General features: G+C 38.1%; 1 pseudogene; it reads left to right on the forward strand.

Annotated features, from left to right (window-relative positions):
* The first annotated feature begins 9,141 nt into the window (after window positions 1-9,141).
* LOC127429234 (transcriptional regulator ATRX-like) overlaps window positions 9,142-21,815 on the forward strand; it is a 52,121-nt pseudogene continuing 39,447 nt past the window's right edge.

The following is a 21,815-nucleotide window of genomic DNA, read 5'->3' on the forward strand; positions in this document are numbered from 1 at the left end:
TGTATAATATGTATGCTGATGTGTACATTAATGTTAATCATACCTGCTCTCCTTAAATAATATCAATTATAAGATTTAGTCTGGTTTACCATACCATTATAGGTTTACCATTTTGCTGATAATTATGCACCCATACCATCTCTCCCTGATATCTTAAAATAGCCTTGATAATTAACAGTATTTAGCCTAATTAATAATCTTTTCAATTACCAACCCAACACTTGCCAATTTAGGAAACAAACAGAACAAATCATGTTGACTAACTAAATGTATTTGATTATGATTGGTTATTTATACAGAAGGAGATGGATTTTATTTCTTCTCTGTTCTGGCTTTTTCAGATGCATTTTTGACAGAAACAAAAGATGTTTAATTTGCATATCCATTCTGATTGGTCAGTTTATGCATTAGAGGAGACTTTAAGCTGTCAGCCTCTTGCAATGATTCCAAGGTTAACTGACATTAATAAAATTTTCAAAAGAATACATATATATGTATTATAAATTATGCATTAATTATTAGCAGAGACTATTTAGCTCGAGACGGAGCACTTTATTTTATAAAAATGAACAGGAGAAAAGGAAGAAAAGCAAGTCCTGCCTTACAAGTAAAAAAGAGGTAATCGCCTTATAGATACAGTTATCTCGAGAACTCGCATGTGCATTAGCTGGATCAGCCTGAAAATTTTGTTTTAGCATGATCTGAGTTAAAGAAGCACAATTTATGATACCATTGTTGTTAGATTTTACTCCTGATTTGAAATATGTTTTTTGATTGTAATCTTGACCAAACATTTTGAAGATTATGGTCTTTCCTTATTCCAGTAGATAGAAGCTTTATTTTTGTCAATTGTATCAATAGAAAATAGCTGCCTATTAGTGCTTCAAAGATGCCTGCTGAGTGGACTGACTTGCCTTGAAAGGGACACTGATATTGGTGTAATTGTTTTGTTTATTTAGAATACATTTTTTGAACAAGCTGAGCCTCCTTTGCCTTCTAAGATGGAGCACCACTGGCTATATTCTAAGTCCTCTGAAGCCAGTTGATTGCTCTGTGTGAGAAATTAAAGTCGTCAATCAATGAAATCTTGCCTTTCACCAACACTATCCGATCTCATTTGTGCTTCTGTATATTCAAACTTGATAAGTTTTAATTGGTTACCAGACATGATTATGGTTTCTTTTCCACTGTGGTGTTGCAAAATCAGGATTAGAATGGACTATCTGAGCAAGTGACCAATCTTTATTCGGCATGTCACTACAGGCATTCCACCAGAATAGTTCTTTTTCCTCAGTACAGTTAACTGTGCAGAGAAATACGGGCCAGAAACGGTTTGTAATCATACATTACTGAACTGTGCTCAAATGAAAATTCTGCTTGAACTGTTACTCACTGTGCTCAGAACCGTAATGCCCAATCGTGGGAAAGTACTTGACAACTAATATTGTTCTATTTTGTCCTTTTTTAAATTGTGCAGAGTTCGGAATGGCATACTACCAAACTACTATTACTATTTCTTTTATAGACATAGCAGAAGTAGTAAGAGTTGCTAGTATGGGTAGTATGCCATTCCGAACTGAGCCATTACAAGCTTTCATTATATAGAAATGTGTTCCAAGCAAAAGGGAAAGTAATAGAGCTGTTCAGGTCGTAGTCCACAAACCCGGAAGTCTAATTTGCTATGGGTTCCCTCGAGAACCCTATGGGTTTTTATAATGGGGTTTTTGAACTTATGAGTAAAATAAGGTCTGTGGTAAACATTACTTGACGATACTTGGCCATTTTGTTCTACAACATAAATTACACACTTTCATACTGTATATCAAACGTGAATTTTGAAGCTGTATTGAACTGCATAATAAAAAATAAAAAGCGGCTTCAAAATTCATGTTTGAGGTATGAAAGTGTATAATTTATGATGTAGAAAAACATCATAAATTACCTATGGTGATGTAGAATCTTCAACTTATGTTTACCACAGACCTTATTTTACTCATAAGTTCAAAAACCCCATTATAAAAACCCGTAGGAAAATCCAGAGGGAACCCATGGCGAATTAGACTTCCGGGTTTGCCTACAAATTGACATCATGGATGAACTGCCATACGGTTTGGGAACAACATGATCAGAATCAGAAACAGAATGACCTTTATTACTAAGTTTGCTTACACATACAAGGAATTTGTCTTGGTGACAGAAGCTTCCAGTGCGCAAACAATACAGCAACAGGACATAGATAACAATGAAATAAAAAAATAGAATAAAAATAAAAAGTGGATAGAAAATAAAGTATATATAGAAATACACAATAAGACTATATATATATATATATATATATGTACAATGTACAAATACAAATCTGTTATATAAAGAAGCAAGAGAATGTAATGGCAGAAGAGGTATGGTATGTTGGATAAATATAAATAGACTAAGCTGTGTATTGCAGATAAATATTGCTCAATGGGGCAGTTTTAACTGTTCATGAGATGGATAGCCTGTGGGAAAAAACTGTTCCTGTGGCTGACGGTTCTGGTGCTCGGTGCTCAGTGCTCTGTAGCACCAACCAGAAGGCAACAGTTCAAAAAGGTAGTGGGCTGGGTAAGTGGGGTCCAGAGTGATTTTTCCAGCCCTTTTCCTCACTCTGGAAATGTACAGTTCTTGAAGGGAGGGCAAGGGGCAACCAATAATCCTCTCAGCAGTCCGAACTGTCCTTTGTAGTCTTCTGATATCCAATTTCATAGCTGCACCAAACCAGACAGTTACTGAAGTGCAGAGGACAGACTCAGTGACTGCTGAATAGAACTGTATCAGCAGCGCCTGTGGCAGGATGAACTTCCTCAGCTGGCGAAGGAAGAACAACCTCTGCTGAGCCTTATTCACAGTGGAGTCAATGTGGGTCTCCCATTTCAGGTCTTGTGAGATGGTAGTGCCCAGGAACCTGAATGACTCCACTGCGGCCACAGTGCTGTTTAGAATGGTGAGGGGGGTCAGTGTTGGGGTGTTCCTCCTAAAGTCCACAATCATCTCCACCGTTTTTGAGTGTGTTCAGCTCCAGATTGTTTTGACTACACCAGTGAGCCAGCCATTCAACCTCCCTTCTGTATACAGACTCATTGTCATCTTGGATGAGGCCGATGACAGTAGTGTCATCTGCAGACTTCAGGAGCTTGACAGAGGGGTCCTTGGCAGTGCAGTCATTTGTATACAGGGACAAGAGTATGGGGAGAGCACACATCCCTGGGGGGCACCAGTGCTGATTGTACATGTGCTGGAAGTGAATTTCCCCTGTCTCACTAGCTGCTGCCCGTCCGTCAGAAAGCTGGTGATCCACTAACAGATAGAGTTGGGAACAGAGAGTTTAATTTAGTCCGGAGAATAGCTGGGATGATAGTGTTGAAAGCCGAACTGAAGTCCACAAGAAGGATCCTTGCAAAAGTCCCTGGTCTGTCCAGATGTTGCAGGATTTGATGCAATCAGATATTAACTGCATCATCCACAGACCTGTTTGCTCAATAAGCAAATTGAAAGGGATCTAGAAAGGGTCCAGTGATGTCCTTCAGGTGGGCCAACACCAGTCTCTCAAATGACTTTATGACCACAGACGTCAGGGCGACAGGTCTGTAGTCATTAAGTCCTGTGATTTTGGGTTTCTTTGGGACAGGAATGATGATTGAGCATTTGAAGCTGCATGGGACTTCACACTGCTCCAGTGATCTATTGAAGATCAGTGTGAAGATGGGGGCCAGCCGATTAGCACAGGATTTTAGACAAGTGGGTGAAACACTGTCTGTGCCCTTGGGCTCAAGATGGCGCCAAGTATGGCTTCTGCGTTGCGAGCTCCGACACAACACTGCAGTTTTTTTTTGTTTTGTTCACAATTCTATGGTTTTTTGTCTTGGATGTTGTCTGCCTTATTGTCTACGACAGACAAACACTTTTGGACATTGGTTCTGCAATAGCACACCGAAAACCGGACTTTAAATTCCTCAATGCTGACCCACTGTTTACAAACACGCCAGCAGAACCCTTTGTCTGGGCAGCCCGGCCGCGGAAACGCAGAGGGAAAAGGGGAAATAGAGCCGGCGTTCTCATCAGAGTAAGACTTAACGCAAATCGACCCCCGCTACCCAGTATTCTACTGGCAAATGTTCAGTCTCTGGACAACAAGCTCTGTGAGTTGAGAGCATGGATCTCTTTCCAACGAGAGACGAGGGACTGCTGCATTATCTGCCTTACAGAAACTTGGATGTCTGCAGAGATTCCAGATTCAGCCATCGAACCCGCGGGGTTCTCCGTGCACCGAGCGGACAGAGCGAAAGACCTCTCAGGTAAAAGTAGAGGTGGTGGTGTATGTTTTATGATCAACAAATCCTGGTGTGATCAGAGGAACATACATTCTGTCATGTCTTTCTGCTCTCCTGATCTGGAATTTCTCATGCTTCTGTGTTGACCATTCTGGCTACCGAGGGAAATCACAGCGGTCATTATCACTGCTGTGTACATCCCGCCATAAGCTGACACAGACTGGGCACTCAAGGAACTGTATGGGATTATAAGCAATCAGGAAACCGTGCACCCTGAGGCCACATTCATTGTGACTGGGGATTTTAACAAAGCCAATTTTAAATCAGTTGCACCAAAATACCACCAACACATCAGTTTCAACACATAAGGTTTTAGACCATTGCTACTCTCCCTTCCGGGATGGCTACAAATCCCTCCCCCGCCCACCATTTGGCAAATCAGACCACTCTTCCATTCTGCTTCTGCCCGCTTACAGGCAGAAACTGAAACAGGAAGCACCCACCCTCAGAACGATCCAGTGCTGGTCGGACCAGTCAGATTCTATGCTACAAGACTGTTTTGATCAAGTGGACTGGGAGATTTTGTTGTCCGCCTCAATCGAAAGTGCTTAGAGGATGTTGTTCCGACCAAAACAATACGGATCTACCCCAACCAGAAGCCATGGATAAATAGCGATGTTCGCGCTGCACTTGATGCGCGGACCTCCGCTTTTAATTCCAGGAATTTGGAGGAGCATAAGCAAGCCAGTTATGCACTCCGCAAAACTATCAGAGCAGCCAAACGCCAGTACAGGGACAAGATTGAAGGACAGTTTAACACCACCAACTCTAGAAGCATGTGGCAGGGAATTAATATCATCACGGACTTTAAAGGGAATAAAAACTCCGCCATGAACACCGCTGCCTCTCTCCCGGATGAGCTAAATACGTTTCTAGGGAAATAACACCGCCCTCGTTGAGAGAGCTCTCGCGGCCGAAGCTACAGAGGTTAGTTCACTCTCCGTCTCTGTAGTGGATGTAACCCGATCCTTCCGACGGGTGAATATCCGTAAAGCCGTGGGTCCAGACGGCATTCCGGGTCATGTCATCAGAGTGTGCGCGAACCAACTGGCTGGTGTTTTTACGAAAATGTTCAACCTTTCCCTCTCCTTGTCTGTGGTCCCCACATGCTTTAAAACGTCCACCATTGTGCCTGTACCAAAGCAATCCAAAATCACTTGCTTAAATGACTGGTGTCCTGTTGCTCTGACCCCCATCATCAGCAAATGATTTGAGAGACTAATCAGAGATTACATCTGCTCTGTGCTGCCTCCATCACTGGACCCATTGCAGTTTGCTTACCGCAACAACCGCTCCACTGATGATGCCATTGCATCTACAATACACACTGCTCTCTCCCACCTGAAAAAGGAACACTTATGTGAGAATGCTGTTTGTAGACTACAGCTCAGCATTCAACACCATAGTGCCCTCCAAGCTTGATGTGAAACTCCGGGCTCTGGGCTTAAACAGCTCGCTGTGCAGCTGGATCCTGGACTTCCTGTCAAGCAGATGCCAGGTGGTTAGAATGGGCAGCAACATCTCCTCATCACTGACCCTCAACACTGGAGTCCCGCAGGGCTGTGTTCTCAGCCCACTCCTGTATTCCCTGTACACACATGACTGTGTGGCAACACATAGCTCCAATGCCATCATTAAGTTTGCTGATGATACGACGGTGGTAGGTCTGATCACTGACAATGATGAAACACTCTGACATGCTGGTGTCAGGAGCACAACCTCTCCCTCAACGTCAGCAAGACAAAGGAATTTGTGGTGAGAAAAGACAGAGAACACAGTCCCATCACCATCAATGGAGCACCAGTGGAGAGAGTCAGCAGCTTCAAGTTCCTCGGTGTCCACATCACTGAGGAACTCACATGGTCCGTCCACACTGAGGCCATTGTGAAGAAGGCTCATCAGCGCCTCTTCTTCCCAAGACGGCTGAGGAAGTTTGGAATGAACCGCCACATCCTCACAAGGTTCTACACCAGCACTGTAGAGAGCATCCTGACTGGTTGCATTACTGCCTGGTACGGCAATAGCACTGCCCACAACTGCAAAGCCCTGCAAAGGGTGGTGCGAACTGCCAGACACATCATCGGAGGTGAGCTTCCCTCCCTCCAGGACATACTACAAGGCGGTGTGTAAAAAAAGCTCGGAGGATCATCAGAGTCTCCAGCCACCCAAGCCATGGGCTGCTCTCACTGCTACAATCAGGCAGGCGGTATCGCAGCATCAGGACCCGCACCAGCCGACTTCATGACAGCTTCTTCCCCCAAGCAATCAGACTTCTGAACTCTTGATCTCTCACGATCAATATACATCAGCACTGCATTTTATTAATCTTATTATCTCACACTGGACTGTCTTAAATTATATTTTCTCTTAACAACACACTGGCAACTGACTATCAACCGACAGCCTGAATGTCAATACAGTACAATACAACCTACTGTATATTTTATATATACTATATATACTATTTTTATTGTATAATGTGTATTCTATATTGTGTGTATGTGTATTCTATATTGTGTGTATTGCATACTGTACAATATTCTATATTGTGTTTATTGTATACTGTATATTGTATATTATTATTTGTATATTGTGTTGTGTGTAATTATGTGTATATTAGATAGATAAATTGTGATGTGTAAATCTGTTTATTGTAAATTGGTATATGTCTCATCTATGTCTCATCACTGACATGACTGCTATGTTGCTCGGAACTGCACCCAAGACTTTTACCCACTATTGCACTTGTGTATATGGTGGTGTGACAATAAAAGTGAAGTGAAGTGAAGTGCTTTCCTTGTCTTTTGTTTTCGGAAGACATGGCACACCTCCTCTTCACAGATCTTAAGGTGTTGATGTTTGTGTGAAGTAAAGGTCAGAGTGGGTGTGGTGTGTGAGATTGGGCCTTTCAAATCTACAGTAGAACACATTAAGGTCATCAGCCAATTGTTGGTCCCTACAGTGTTGGGGGATCGAGTCTTGTAGTTAGTAAATTGTTTCAGGCAACTCCACATTGATGCAGGGTCGTTAGCTGAAAACTTGTTTTTCAGCTTATCAGAATAGCTTCTTTTAGCCACTCAGATTTCCTTATTCAGTGTTCCTGGCCTGATTGTACAAGATTGTATCCCCGCTTCTGTAAGCATCCTCTTTTGCCTGACGAAGCTGCCTGAGTTATGCTGTAAACCACGGTTTGTCATTGTTGTATATTAAATAAGTCTTAGAAGCACATATACTCACAGAAACAGATATATGATGTCACAGTATCTGTGAGCTTGTCCAGATTGGTGTCAAATACACAAATACACTCCAATCAGTGCAGTCAAAACAGGCTTGTAGTTCCAGCTCTGCTTCATTGATCCATCTCTTTACAGTCTTTACTACAGGTTTAGCTGATTTTAGTTTCTGCCTGTAGGTTGGAAGAAGATGAACCAGACAGTGATCAGAGAATCCCAAAGCTGCACTAGGGACATAGTGATATGCATCCTTTATTTTTGTGTAGCAATGATCCAGTATATTTCTGTCTCTGGTTGGAAATGTTATGTGCTCTCTGTATTTGGGCAGTTCACGTGTGAGGTTTGCTTTGTTAAAATCCCCAAGAATAATAATAACTGAGTCTGGGTATTGTTGTTCCATGTCTATGATGTGATCAGCCAGCTGTTGCAGCGCTGCATTCACGCACGCATGTGGAAGAATATAAACACTCACCAAAATAAACGAGGAAACCTCCCGCAGTGAGTAGAAAGTCTTACAGTTAATAAAGAGTGCTTCCAAATTAGGACAGCACATCTTCTTTAACATTGTTACATCTGTACACCAACTTTCACTGATGTAAAAGCATGTTCCACCGCCTCTCGTTTTCTCCATTAACTCCACAATGTGATCCGTTCTGAACAGCTGAAAGCACGGCAGATGAAACACACTGTCCGGAGTGGTTTTACTCAGCCAGGTTTCTGTGAAGCACAAAGCAGCAGAGTTAGAAAAGTCCTTGTTTGTACGGGTGAGGAGATGTAGTTTGTCTGTTTTGTTAGAAAGAGAGCGGAGATTCGCTAGATGAATACTCGGCAGCGCTGTTCGAAAGCCGCAGTGACGAAGCTTGACCAGCGCGCCGGCTCGCTTCCCTCGCTTCCCTCACCTGCGTCTCATAGCGCATTTAAACAACACAGCTGCGCCTCCGACTAACATGTCCAGCAAAATGTCCAAATAGTCAAAAACCGGGAAAATATTGTCTGGTATGTGCTGCGGAATGTTCAGCAGTTCGTCCCTGATAAAACTGATTGGAAAAAGATTACTAAACACAGGACAAACAAACAAAAACAACAAAAGAATTGGAGAGCTCCACACTGAGGCTGCCATCCGCGGCGCCGTCTTTACTGTATATAAAAGTTAACAGAATTTTCTTTTTTGGGGTGAACTATTCCTTTAATACATCAGAAATGTTTTTTTTTTTTTTTTTGTCAAACTTTTTGAGGTATAATAAGTAGAATGTGGTTTTATAATAACCTTTTCTGATTTTTTCATGTACACAATAAAGCATAATTTCCACAAAATTGATGGTTTTTATTTATTTATTTATTTATTTATTTTTATATATATCCTTTATAATTATTTGTGATCAGAATGTATACACCTGTTTGCAACTCGCTCATTTCCATGCTCAAATAAAGCTGACACATTGCCTAACAGCACTAGTCATTTCCCGTTTGCAGTTATGATGAAATCCGATGGAGTATACACGTCATCAGAAAATTTTACCACGGAAATGACGGAAGAGCACAGTTTCCGGTGCGCCATTTTAAGATGCCTCGCCGGGAAAATGGCGGTTAAAACAGGATGAGTTTTTGTGTATCACCAAATATGAGTTTTAGGCCGATAACTGTGAAACGCATCGTTGTTATTGGTTGTGCTAAAGGCTCGGCGGTGTGTTGAAGTGCCGTGCAGGAGGCAGTGATGTCTGCCGAGGTCCTCAGGTGAGACAAACACTTTTCATACTTTTCGAGTATTAATGGGCATACTAAGACCACCAGAGGATGGTGTTTATTATTTTTTCTCGACAAAAATAACCTTTAAATCCATTCTTTGAATTTAACCCAAGCTCTGTAATCATTACTGCGGCAGAATTGGTTTCATATTCACATATTCGGATTTCTTCTCTCGATAGCTTTCTAACGGTGGGTGCAAAAAAGGATGTTATCAGTAAATTATAAATATTGGCAAGCATGGTAATGAGCTACAACGCTATTTTCTCTTGAAGTCGGACCAAAGCATTGATTTCTATTGGGCAACGATCTCTAAGGGACCATCTAATAATAGTATATATAGTATATTTTACGTCAACCGGCCCGGCTTCTGAGCTGAACATCTCTGCTTGACTTGGTCTGTTAAGGTTCCAAAACAAGTTGTAGAACATCTTTAAGCAAAAAATAAATACACTTAAAAAACATCTCTTGATGTAAAATTAACTTTTCCTCTGCGCATGTTTGTCCATGTAAATAATTATTGAGCAAATGAAAACCACATCTAAATGATTGTCCAGATTCATGTGATACACACTAGAAAACATCCAGGACATACAGCTTTGATTTTGGTAACTAAATATATATTTGGTTTAAGTCTAAACTTTTCCCCTCAGTTTGTGCAGTTGTACAGTCTGCTGAGTTCTGTTGCCTTTTTAGTAAGGCTGGTTTAAGAGTTTTTTGTCATAATGTGGAGTTATTGGTTAATGGTATAATGTTATGGTTGACAAGATTACTCTTAAACAAGTTAGGAAACCTAATCTATGCCCAACAGGACATATTAAAGCTCACAGCTTTCCAGTCTTGGTGGGTTTTTGTTTTCCACCTTGGTTAAATATCAGTCATGTTTGTTTTCCCCCATTAAAACATAAATAACTTACCACTATTTGAACTGATTGGTCAAACACTGGTAAATGTTACGCGCCCTCTTGCACCAACTTTTTGTATGGCAACTTTCACCTAAAAATTTCAATACCTTTTCTGTGCTTGCATATATTACCCTAAAACAACTTCAACATTATAAAGCACCCTCTGAAAGAGATACTACACATCAAAGTCTGGATTTTGTCAAATTCATTTGGTTCGTTTGACTTTCTAATGTGGCAACATATAGAGCTCAATAGATTCTACAGTGTAGAACAGATTGTTCTAAAACAAGCTGGAAATCCATACATGAACCCTACTGAATATACTACAACTAAACATTTTAAAGTTTCATCAGAACTTCATAGTGATGGTCATTTTAATCAAGACATACAGTATATTCACGGTTCATGCGCATGGTGCTGAATGCACACATTTCTGATAAATTTCATGATAAATGTGCTTTTTTTTTCTTTTCTTTTTTTGGACTTGATGAAATAACACACAACTTTCAATAGGTTTTGAGTGGATAAATGAATTGCTTAAACTGTTTGTAAAAACTTTTGTGCAAACTAAAAGACATGCTACATTTTCATCTAATAATTTCAATACCTTTTTTTAGTGGTTGCGCAGATGACAACTTTGACAATATAAAGCACCCTTTAAAAATATTCTTAACCTCATAATTTGGGAATTGCCATATCTACTGAGTTCTGTTGACTTTGTAATGCAGCAACAATATAGAGCTCAGTAGATTTTACATGGTGGAACAGATTGTTCCAGAATAAGTTGGATTAATTTATGTGAACCCTACTGAACACACTACTAGCTGAATTTTGGTTCTGTTCCTATTTATAAAGAGATGTCTGCGCAGATGCAGCATCTCTAAATTTCAATACTGTTTCAGTGCTTGCACACATTGCCCGAGAACAGCATTATCACTATCAAAAACACTCTAAGGGTGTGTTCACACTTGTAGTTCGGTTCTCTTGGTCCTCTTGGTCCAGACCAAAAAAGTAAATTTAGTCCTGGTTAGCTTAGCATTCACACTGGCATTTGTAACACCGAACCTAACAATACAAAACCAAAGGCATCAGGAAAAAGTCACAACCTGATTGGACAGCTTTTATGATGTATATTTTATGACGGAATTTGCCGATCATCCAAAACAGTGCTGACTGCTGGGCGAAATGCGCTCGTTTTATATATATATATATATATATATATATATATATATATATATGTACAGTTGTGCTCAAAAGTTTGCATACCCTGGCAGAAATTGTGAAATTTTGGCATTGATTTTGAAAATATGACTGATCATGCAAAAAAACTGTCTTTTATTTAAGGATAGTGATCATATGAAGCCATTTATTATCACATAGTTGTTTGGCTCCTTTTTAAATCATGATGATAACAGAAATCACCCAAATGGCCCTGATCAAAGTTTACATACCCTTGAATGTTTGGCCTTGTTACAGACACACAAGGTGACACACATAGGTTTAAATGGCAATTAAAGGTTAATTTCCCACACCTGTGGCTTTTTAAATTGCAATTAGTGTCTGTGTATAAATAGTCAATGAGTTTGTTAGCTCTCACGTGGATGCACTGAGCAGACTAGATACTGAGCCATGGGGAGCATGAAACAACCACACCATCTTTTTCCAGAGCAGCTTGTATTTCTCCACCTGTGTGAAGTTGGCCCCCCACCCAACGCAAAACGTCGGCAAAATAGTCTCAGTCGTTTGTGCTGGTTTGTGCTGTAAAAATTTTTTGTTTGTGCTGCTTCGGGTTTTTAGATATTAAAATAATATTTATAGGTCATTCTGAAGTCACTCAGCCCCTCCACATGCTCCAAATTCACCCCAAACAGTCTCGTTTGTTTGTGCTTCGTTTGTGCTGGTTTGTGCTGGTAAAAGTTTTGTTTGTGCTGCTTCGGATTTTTAAATATTAGACATTGAATTATAGGCAGTGATGTCACCAACCCCCACACATGCTCTAAATTCACCCAAAATAAGCTCAATCATTTGTGCTTCGTTTATGCTGGTTTGTGCCAGTAAAAGTTTCGTTTGTGCTGCTTCGGTTTTTAAAATATTAGACATTGAATTGTCTATGTATTATAATAAAATAAAATAATACATAATATACTATGTGTGTATATATATATATATATATATATATAAAAATTACTCACCCCAAACCTTTGAATGGTTATGTATCATGGTTTCCACGAAAAAGAAAAAAAGCAACACAACTGTTTTCAACTGATAATAATAATGTTTTTTGAGCAGCAAATCAACATATTAGAATGATTTCTGAAGGATCGTGTGACACTGAAGTAATGATGCTGAAAATTCAGCTTTGATCACAGGAATAAATTACAGTTTACTATATATTCAGATAGAAAACAACTGTTTTACATTGGAATAATATTGCACAATATTACTGTTTTACTGTATTTTTGATCAAATAAATGCAGCCTTGGTGAGCAGAAGAGACTTCTGTCAGAAACATTAAAAAATCTTTAAGTTTTCAAACTTTTGACTAGTACTATATATATATATATATGTGTGTGTGTGTGTGTGTATAAACTCGTGACTCAATGAATTAAGAATGAAGCCAAAATGATTTTACTTTTGAAATTTAATTACTGTGTACTATTGAACATCCATTAACACAAATAATGGACCTTTAAAAACTTAAACTTGATTTATCACATGTGTCCAGATGCCAGGCTTAAAATTGTGTATTCCCTTTTTTGTGTTTTAGAGAACTTGTTGTATTTAACCGTTTCAGGCATGAATTCAATCCATTTCTGAAATGGAACTTCAAGATCAAAAGTCTGGCAATCTTTTGGTCTGGGTTAAAGGGACCCTGGCTCAAAATCAGTGTCATCACTACTGCCATTTGTTTCATGATCACGTTCATGAGTAAACCCTAAAGCAGTCCAGATGTTGTGTCTATTTAATTTAACAAAAGTGTATAGAGCCTTTGCAGTGATCCTGTTTTCTAGCTGCTTATTAAGCTCTGTCCAGATGCTCTGATTAGGAGTAGCTATGTTGCCATTTTGGACTATGGCCTCTTTTGATGAACACAGGACAGTGAAAATTGAATCTCTGTCGACTGCTGGTTTCTTGGGCATCTGGCATAAGCAAAACATAATTACCCACTTAAATAATCCTGACTCAAAATGTCATGTTCAGTATAAACTTATTTTTATGTATTACTGTATTGGTCCGAATATAAGGATAATATAATGTAGTAATAATATATAAGGATAATATATCTTATATTAGGACCAATATGGTAATGTTGACCTCTAGATGCACAGTGTATTAAAAAAAACTAACATGGGTCATATGTGCAACTGTAATTAGCATATATTAGTATTAGCAATGAGATTTCTGTTCAGTAAACATTGACAACCTTAGCTCTCTTGAATGTTGCACCATTATTCTTGAAGTTAACAACTAATATTGTAACTGACAGTGTTAAAACATTGTACTTTCATTGGCCAGAAATTTGATTTAGTAATGACTTTTGTAGTTTGATTTATATCGACTTTTTCTCTACTAACTCTACACTAATTTCCACAAGAGCATCTTGAACAGAAGTGTCACTTGCACCTAGTGGTGGCAGTGAAGTGTAGCAGATGATACTCCATGTAAATAAATAAAAAGTTCAATCAGGAAAGACCAGTGAATGGAGTAAAGATAATTGTTTATTGAACAAATGATGTGATGATTAGTCTTGACAGAAAGTCTTCGGCAATTCGACTCTAAAAGTGTGTTCACATCGAGGAAATTTGCGCTTTTGTTCTCGTGCCCAGAGCTGAGCGAAAGTGAGTGACAGAAAAAGAGTCTGACAGACACCGGATGAATATTGAGCTGCTGCTGTCTGAACACCAATAACGTTTTTAATAAACACCATAGCGACTACAAAAACATTGATAAGGAGTTGTTGTTGTATTAAAACATCATCATCCAACATTTTGGTAAGAGATTGAAATGACAAACCCGAAATAATATGCTCACTGCTCATAAATCGTACTGACTACACACAAAACAAAATAGACCTATTTTAGAAATATATAATATAGTAGCCTAATATATAGTAATCAGAATGACCGAAACTGCTACTAACCTACATTTGATTTTTGTGACCATTAAGTGATCTATTTTATTCTGTCAGTATTGTATTCAATAAATATTAGCATTTATAATTCGCCTGTAATTCAGTGTCTAATTATAAAAAAACCAAAGCAGCACAAACAAAACTTTTACCAGCACAAACGAAGCACAAATGATTGAGACTATTTTGGGTGAATTTGGAGCATGTTGGGGGGCTGGTGACGTCATCACAAGCAGCACAAACGAAACTTTTACTGGCACAAACCAGCACAAACGAAGCACAAACAAACGAGACTATTTGGGGTGAATTTGGAGCATGTGGGGGGGCTGAGTGACCTCAGAATGACCTATAAATATTATTTTAATATCTAAAAAACCGAAGCAGCACAAACAAAATTTTTTACAGCACAAACGGAGCACAAACAATTGAGACTATTTTGCTGACGTTTTGCGTTGGGTGGGGGGCCAACTTCACGCAGGTTATTTCTCCTGAGGTTACCTGTGGGTTTTTCTTTGTATCCCGAACAATTCTTCTGGCAGTTGTGGCTGAAATCTTTCTTGGTCTACCTGACCTTGGCTTGGTATCAAGAGATCCCTGAATTTTCCACTTCTTAATAAGTGATTGAACAGTACTGACTGGCATTTTCAAGGCTTTGGATATCTTTTTATATCCTTTTCCATCTTTAAAAAGATCCATTACCTTGTTACGCAGGTCTTTTGACCGTTCTTTTCTGCTCCCCATGGCTCAGTATCTAGCCTGCTCTGTGCATGCACGTGAGAGCTAACAAACTCATTGACTATTTATACACAGACACTAATTGCAATTTAAAAAGCCACAGGTGTGGGAAATTAACCTTTAATTGCCATTTAAACCTGTGTGTGTCACCTTGTGTGTCTGTAACAAGGCCAAACATTCAAGGGTATGTAAACTTTTGATCAGGGCCATTTGGGTGATTTCTGTTACCATTATGTTTTAAAAAGGAGCCAAACAACTATGTGATAATAAATGGCTTCATATGATGACTATTATTAAATAAAAGACAGTTTTATATGATCAGTCCTATTTTCAAAATCAATGCCAAAATTCCACAATGTCTCCCAGGGTATGCAAACTTTTGAGCACAACTGTATATATGGTGGTATTTTTACCAGCTGAGAACAAACGAAGAGCTAATAAAATATGTAAAGGAGTCAAAACAGCACCAGGAATTCCTCCGTTGCACACACAAATGAAGATATGCTGCAAGGACGGCTGACGGCGGTTCCGACGCCTGTACCTCGGCAATAATAGGAAAAGGAAAACCTTTTGGGCAACACATGCTACATCTCTTCGTTTCACAATCTCTGCCTCAGATTTTCTACTATTTATGTACTACCATTGTGTAGTGTTGACTTCCTTAATGACACTAGATAAACAGTTCAAGAGATTTTGAAATGAGGTACAGATTGCTCCAAAACAAGTTTAAAAACCTCAAGTTTACCCCAAGGGTAATAATACAGTTCTGGTTTATTCAAATTTCACCTGGTCTGAATTTAAAATAAAACTGAAAACTTTAAGCAGTAATTACAGTTCTCACAATTTAGCGATACAGTTGCCTGCAGTCATTACTATGTGTTGTAGTATGTCCTTGAGAGGGTGCTTGATAATGTTAAAGTTGTTTTAGAATTATCCCTCGCACCATTTTAAAGTTATTAAACTTTAGAATTGAGAGTACTGTAATTACTACTACTGAAAAGTTTTCAGTTTTGTTTTCAACTAAAGTGATAGTAACATTTTAATAACCCTGAACTGTAGTGTAACCTTTGGGTTAACCTTAAGGTTTTCAAACTTGTTTTGGAGCAATATGTTCCTCCTTTCAAAATCTATTGAACTGTTTATCTAGTGTCATTAAGGAAGTCAACACTTCACAATGCTTCTAGACACTGATAATCTGAGGCAGAAATTGTGAAACAAAGAGATGTAGCATGTGTTGCAGGTTGCCCAAAAGGTTTTCCAACTTGTTTTGGAACAATTTGATAATTCGTTCAAAAACTATTGAGACCTGTATCTTAAGGTTAAAGGACTTAAGCAGATATTACAATAGAAAACCTATGATGTGTAGTATGTCCTTTAGAGGGTGCTTGATAATGTCAAAGTTGTTTTAGGATGATCCCTTGCACCATTTTAAAGTTATTGAACTTTAGAATTTAGAGCACTGCAATTACTACTGAAAAGTTTTCAGTTTTGTTTTAAACTCAAGTGATGGTAAAATTTGAATAACCCTGACTGTAGTATTACCCCTAAGGTAAATATAAGGGGTTCCAACAACAATTGAACTGTATCTTGTGTCATTATACAAGTCAACACTACACAGTGCTTCTAAACATTGAACATTTGAAGCAAAAAAATGAAGTGATGTAGAGTGTCTATAGGTAGCCAAAAAGGGTTTCCAACTAGTTTTGGAGCAGTATGTCCCTCTTTTCAACAACTATTGTACTGCATCTAATGTTATTAAACAAGTCAACACTACACAATGCTTCTAGACATTGAAGATTTGAACCAAATATTGTGAACTGAAGAGATGTATTATGTCCTTTAGGTTATCCAGAAGGTTTTCCAACTTGTTTTAGAGTAATTGGTTCAACCATTTAGAAAGTATTATACTCTTATTAGTACATCTTAGAAAACTCTGCAGTGCCTAGTAGACATTGCAATTACCAAACTAAAGTGTGTAGTATATTTTGTAGAGGGTCCTTAAAATTGTTCAATTTGTATTGAAGAACTGTGTCCAACCATTAAAAAGGTATTTCAATTTTTGGGGTGACTGGTGCAAAATAAAAGTTCTAGTAACCTATGCTCTGAAGGAAACATTAAAAATTTGTTAATTATTTTTAATCATTCAAAGTGTATTGACCATTCTTTAGTAAAATTTTCAAAATGTCATTGTGGTGGTGGGGGCGTGGTTAAGCGTCGGTTTGTGAATGGAGAGCGAGATCAGGAGATGAGAATGGTAAGGATCATCACCTGGCAATGATTGTCTCTAACAGCTGTTTGTCATTGCAGTGAGAGTGGAGACGGTCTTTAAAAGCGAGCCAGACGCCAGTCAGAGGGGGAGAGTTATGAAACCTAAGTTAGAGAAAGACTTATTATTTTATGTCTGCTGAAAAACGTAAATATTGAGTTATCCTTTTAATAAGGAAATAAAAAGATACCGTTTGAGTTGGTTCGCCCTCTTCTGTGAACATTTGTTACAGTCATCATATCTTATCAGACACAGTTGACAAAAGATGTACTGTGTCCTTAAGGGTGTTTCATTAATGTATACAGTCTAAAACTGTCCAACAACTTAAATTGTATTGAAATTATAATTATACAAATGTTTAAATGTACAAACATTGAGGAGTATGAGTTGAAATGTTTCTTTAAAAATTAGTATTTGTAGCTGTTAGAATTGACCTGTACAACAATGGAGAAGCTACACACTTTTTATTTATTAAAATATCAATAAAGGTTTATATTTCTAAAGCAGACCAATATGTCTGAGGGATTCAACCTTCAGCATCCATGTATTCAATATTCAACATCCACTCAACTAGTTATACCATGGTTGAAATAATCGAAATGTTAAATTAAGGTTGCATGAAAAACTTGTTTTATTATAAACATTGTACATTACAAGAATAGAAATGTACCGATTGTCAGTACAGGAAAGGCATACGATAAAGAAATAATAACGCACACTTCTCAGTGTCTGTAATGAAGCGAAGGTGGTTTCATCACATGCTGGTCGCAAACAAATTACAAAATATGCACACTTTATAGACTAAAACTTCTAACTTCTCCGATATACATTCGGTGGAGATTCTGAGAAAATATTAAATAAAATCGATGATCACGTAGTTTATTAAATTGTAGCTGATTGTCATACGTGCCAGTTATTAACATTTCACAAACACTGATCGTATTATATCCATTATTAGAAATCTATTGACAAAAGAAGTCAGAATATGAAACCAACTTTACCGCAGAGTAATCTTTCACGTCTATGGTAAAGCACTGTAACGGTTGCAGCATTGGTGTCGCGGCACCAACCAAAACAAAGTGTCAGTGTTCAACTCCGAGAGAGATTTCTGGCTTCTAATAGATGAAGTAAAAGATTGGCTAATAAGTGAGTTTCAAGCATCATGAGCAATGACAGGAATATCCAGATGCCATGAAGATGAGCTGAGTCTTGTCTCTGCAGACCCGGGCCACTAGCTGATGGAGGCAGTAAGCTGGGGGAGCTGATCGGGAAACTCCATGAATACCTGGCAACTGCTACAGACAAGAATGAATACAGTTTACCAGGCCACTGGAATGGTGAGTACAGCATGGAAGAAAAGTGATTTATTACATATTCCAGACCCCCGTAACATCAGGACTACAACCAGAAATAAAGTTAATCCTAAAATTTACTCACCCTTATTGTGTGTTCCAAACCTCTATGACTTTCTTTGTGGAACAAAAAAAAGGGGATGTTATACAGAATGTTAGTGACTGACAGCCTCACATCACATTGACCTTCATTGCATTTTTTTTTTTTTTTTGATACATTAAAAATGATTGGTGACTGAGACTGTCATTCTGCCTAACAAACCTTCACAAAATAATATATAAGTCAAATGGTTGTGGAACAACATGAAAGGTGAGTAAATGATGACAACATTTTCATTTTGGATGAATCATCTGTTAAATAACCTGTGGATCAATAAAGTATGTCTCATTGACAGGAGCCACAGCCAAAGAGTACCTGGAGCAACAGGCCTCAGCCCAGGCTGCGGAGGAGGTAGGGATGGTTTGTCTGTTACTGTGAGTTATTATAGAAGACTGCAGCTAATTCAGAGGGGATCAACATCACATTCTGGATACAATATTTATGTACATGAATGGCTTGGTTAGAATTTGCATTGTATTTCTCATGGCAATTTCTAGGGGTGAAATGGAGGTTCCTATTTGCTTACAAGAGATCTCTAGAGGCCTGCTTGTGTGACAAGTCAAGTAAAATTTGATTTATAAAGCACATTTAAAAACATCAGATGTTGATCCAAAGTGCTGTACAATTTGCAAAACATATAAAAACAACCTAACTGTATATAGTAAAAATGCAACCTTTACATAAAAAATAAAAAAATCAGCAAACATTACATTAAATAGTATCAAAGCACAATGAATAAAAATAAGACTTAAGGGCAGATTTGAATATAGCTAAAGATGGTGCAGACCTTCTGAAAGGGCAGGCTATTCCAAAGTTTTGGAGCAACAACCGAAAAGGCCCGATCACCATTTGAATTGCAGCGTGAACGGGGGACAGATAAAAGAAGCTGATTACCTGATCTGAGCATTCTTTGAGGAGAGTAAAAGTGCAGAAGGTCACTAATGTATTTAGGTGCAATCCCAGAAAGGGCTTTGTACACAAAGACAGCAATGTTAAAATCAATTCTGAATTTACAGGGAAGTCAGTGTAGAGAAGCTAATACAGGGGAAGTGTGGTCCCTCTTTTAATCCCAGTTAAAAATCTAGCTGCTGCATTTTGAACAATATGCAGACGAGATTTAGCAGATTGAGGCAGACCGATAAACAGTGAATTTCAGTAATCCAGCCGTGTGTAAAATTTTATGTTGTTTGTTTGCAGGCCAGTGGCTCAGCAGGATTGTTGTCATTGTGTCGATCAAGAAGGTTTGACTTAAACATTGATTCATATAAAGCTCTTTTGTGCTCCCTGAAGACTGACTGACTAATTCAATTCATGTGTGAATATGTGCTCTTGCAGGAAACCAGCTGTTGTCACCAAACACAGTGGGATGAATGAGTCGGATGCTTCGTCTGAGAGTGGAGCAGAGGATGTGATGTCTGTTCAGTCCAGTGACCCTGACACCAGCTCCCTCCCCAAAGGTGCCCATTCTCTTATTTAATTGACAGATGATAATTATAATGATAATTACCTTTTTTATCTGTATCTCTGATAGGGTGATTAAAAGTTGAACCCTGTCAGTAATGGTATTCATGCATGCATCAGCTCATTAGAGCATATCCTGGTTTGATGGAAACTTCTTTATGGATATTTGACACAGGAACAGTGTTTTTGCTGCCGGAGCCTGTGGGAAATGAAGGTCGAGATGATTTCCGTGGTCCGGAATTCCGAAGTAGACGAGTTTACAAGCAGCACAAAGACAGTGCCGACAGACGGAGAGGTGAGAGAGAGACAACAACCCATTTAGACTAACATAAAGCCTTAATTTTCATTAAAAAAAGAATAATAACCTTTAACTGGGTTGTTACAAAAAAACAAAATTCTGCCAAATTTAGTAAGAATTCTCTATTTGGTAACAAACACTTCAACAGGTTTCCCCTTGTAAAAAATCCTTATAGTTTACTGCCATAACCATAGTTTAACCATAGTATTTGTAGTAAAGCATACTGACCACAAAATTAAACATGATTACTACAATACTATAGTAAAACCTATAGATGAATGTCCCCCTACTTCATTCCCTTACCCCAGCTGGCTTACGTGTCATGAATGTGAGACCAAACCTTGCATTTCTTGAATTCAAGCGGATGGAGGGCTATATCTGGTGCCTATAAAATGAAAATGCAAAGACAGAAACTAATAATAAAAGTGATATTGTTAATATATTTTACATTTGCCTTTTTGAGAATTTAATTTATTAATTATTTTTTTTATAGTTTTAACAGTGGTATTTGTAACAAAACCATAGTAAACACATGGAAGCATGGATCTTCACTACCATGGTTAGATGTAACATGATTTCTATAAAACAAACTATGGCATTTTTGTAATTATAAACAGTAGACCTACTCTAAACACATGTAAAAACAATATATACAAGAAGTAACTCTATAAATAAGTTTTATAAGTTGTAACAAAAGTAAATTATATTCCCTCAGTATTACTGTAGTAAAACCATGGTAAATTGTATCAAAACCATGGTTTCTGCCATGTGTTTTTCAGTGGATATTACAGTCATGGTTACTAAAATATTACTATAATAAAACCATGGCAGATTCTTGTTAGGGTCCTTAAAACATTTTTTTTTTTTTTTTTTTAAATGTACCCCCACCATACCCCCCAAGTAATCGAGTAATTACTTTGAGCACTCAAGTAGACAAAATTACCAAAATCCTTTTGAACCTATTATTCAAAATGTCCACTTGAAAATGGCAGAAGATTTTGCCCAACTTTTAATTACAGCATGTCCACTGATTTTATGGCATGTAGACATATTCTTGTATCAAAGATTTATACCTAATTTATTGCCTAATTAACTCTAGCTGCAAAAAAACTGAACATTTTAACATATTAATACATATTTAAATAATTAAAATTAATGATGACTAACCAATTTCTTGCTGTAATACAAGTTTCAAAATTGCTTAGGGAAGGATACTTAGCAAGCAAGGT

The sequence above is a fragment of the Myxocyprinus asiaticus genome, chromosome 3 (assembly GCF_019703515.2).
Source record: "Myxocyprinus asiaticus isolate MX2 ecotype Aquarium Trade chromosome 3, UBuf_Myxa_2, whole genome shotgun sequence".
Taxonomy (NCBI): Eukaryota; Metazoa; Chordata; class Actinopteri; order Cypriniformes; family Catostomidae; genus Myxocyprinus; species Myxocyprinus asiaticus.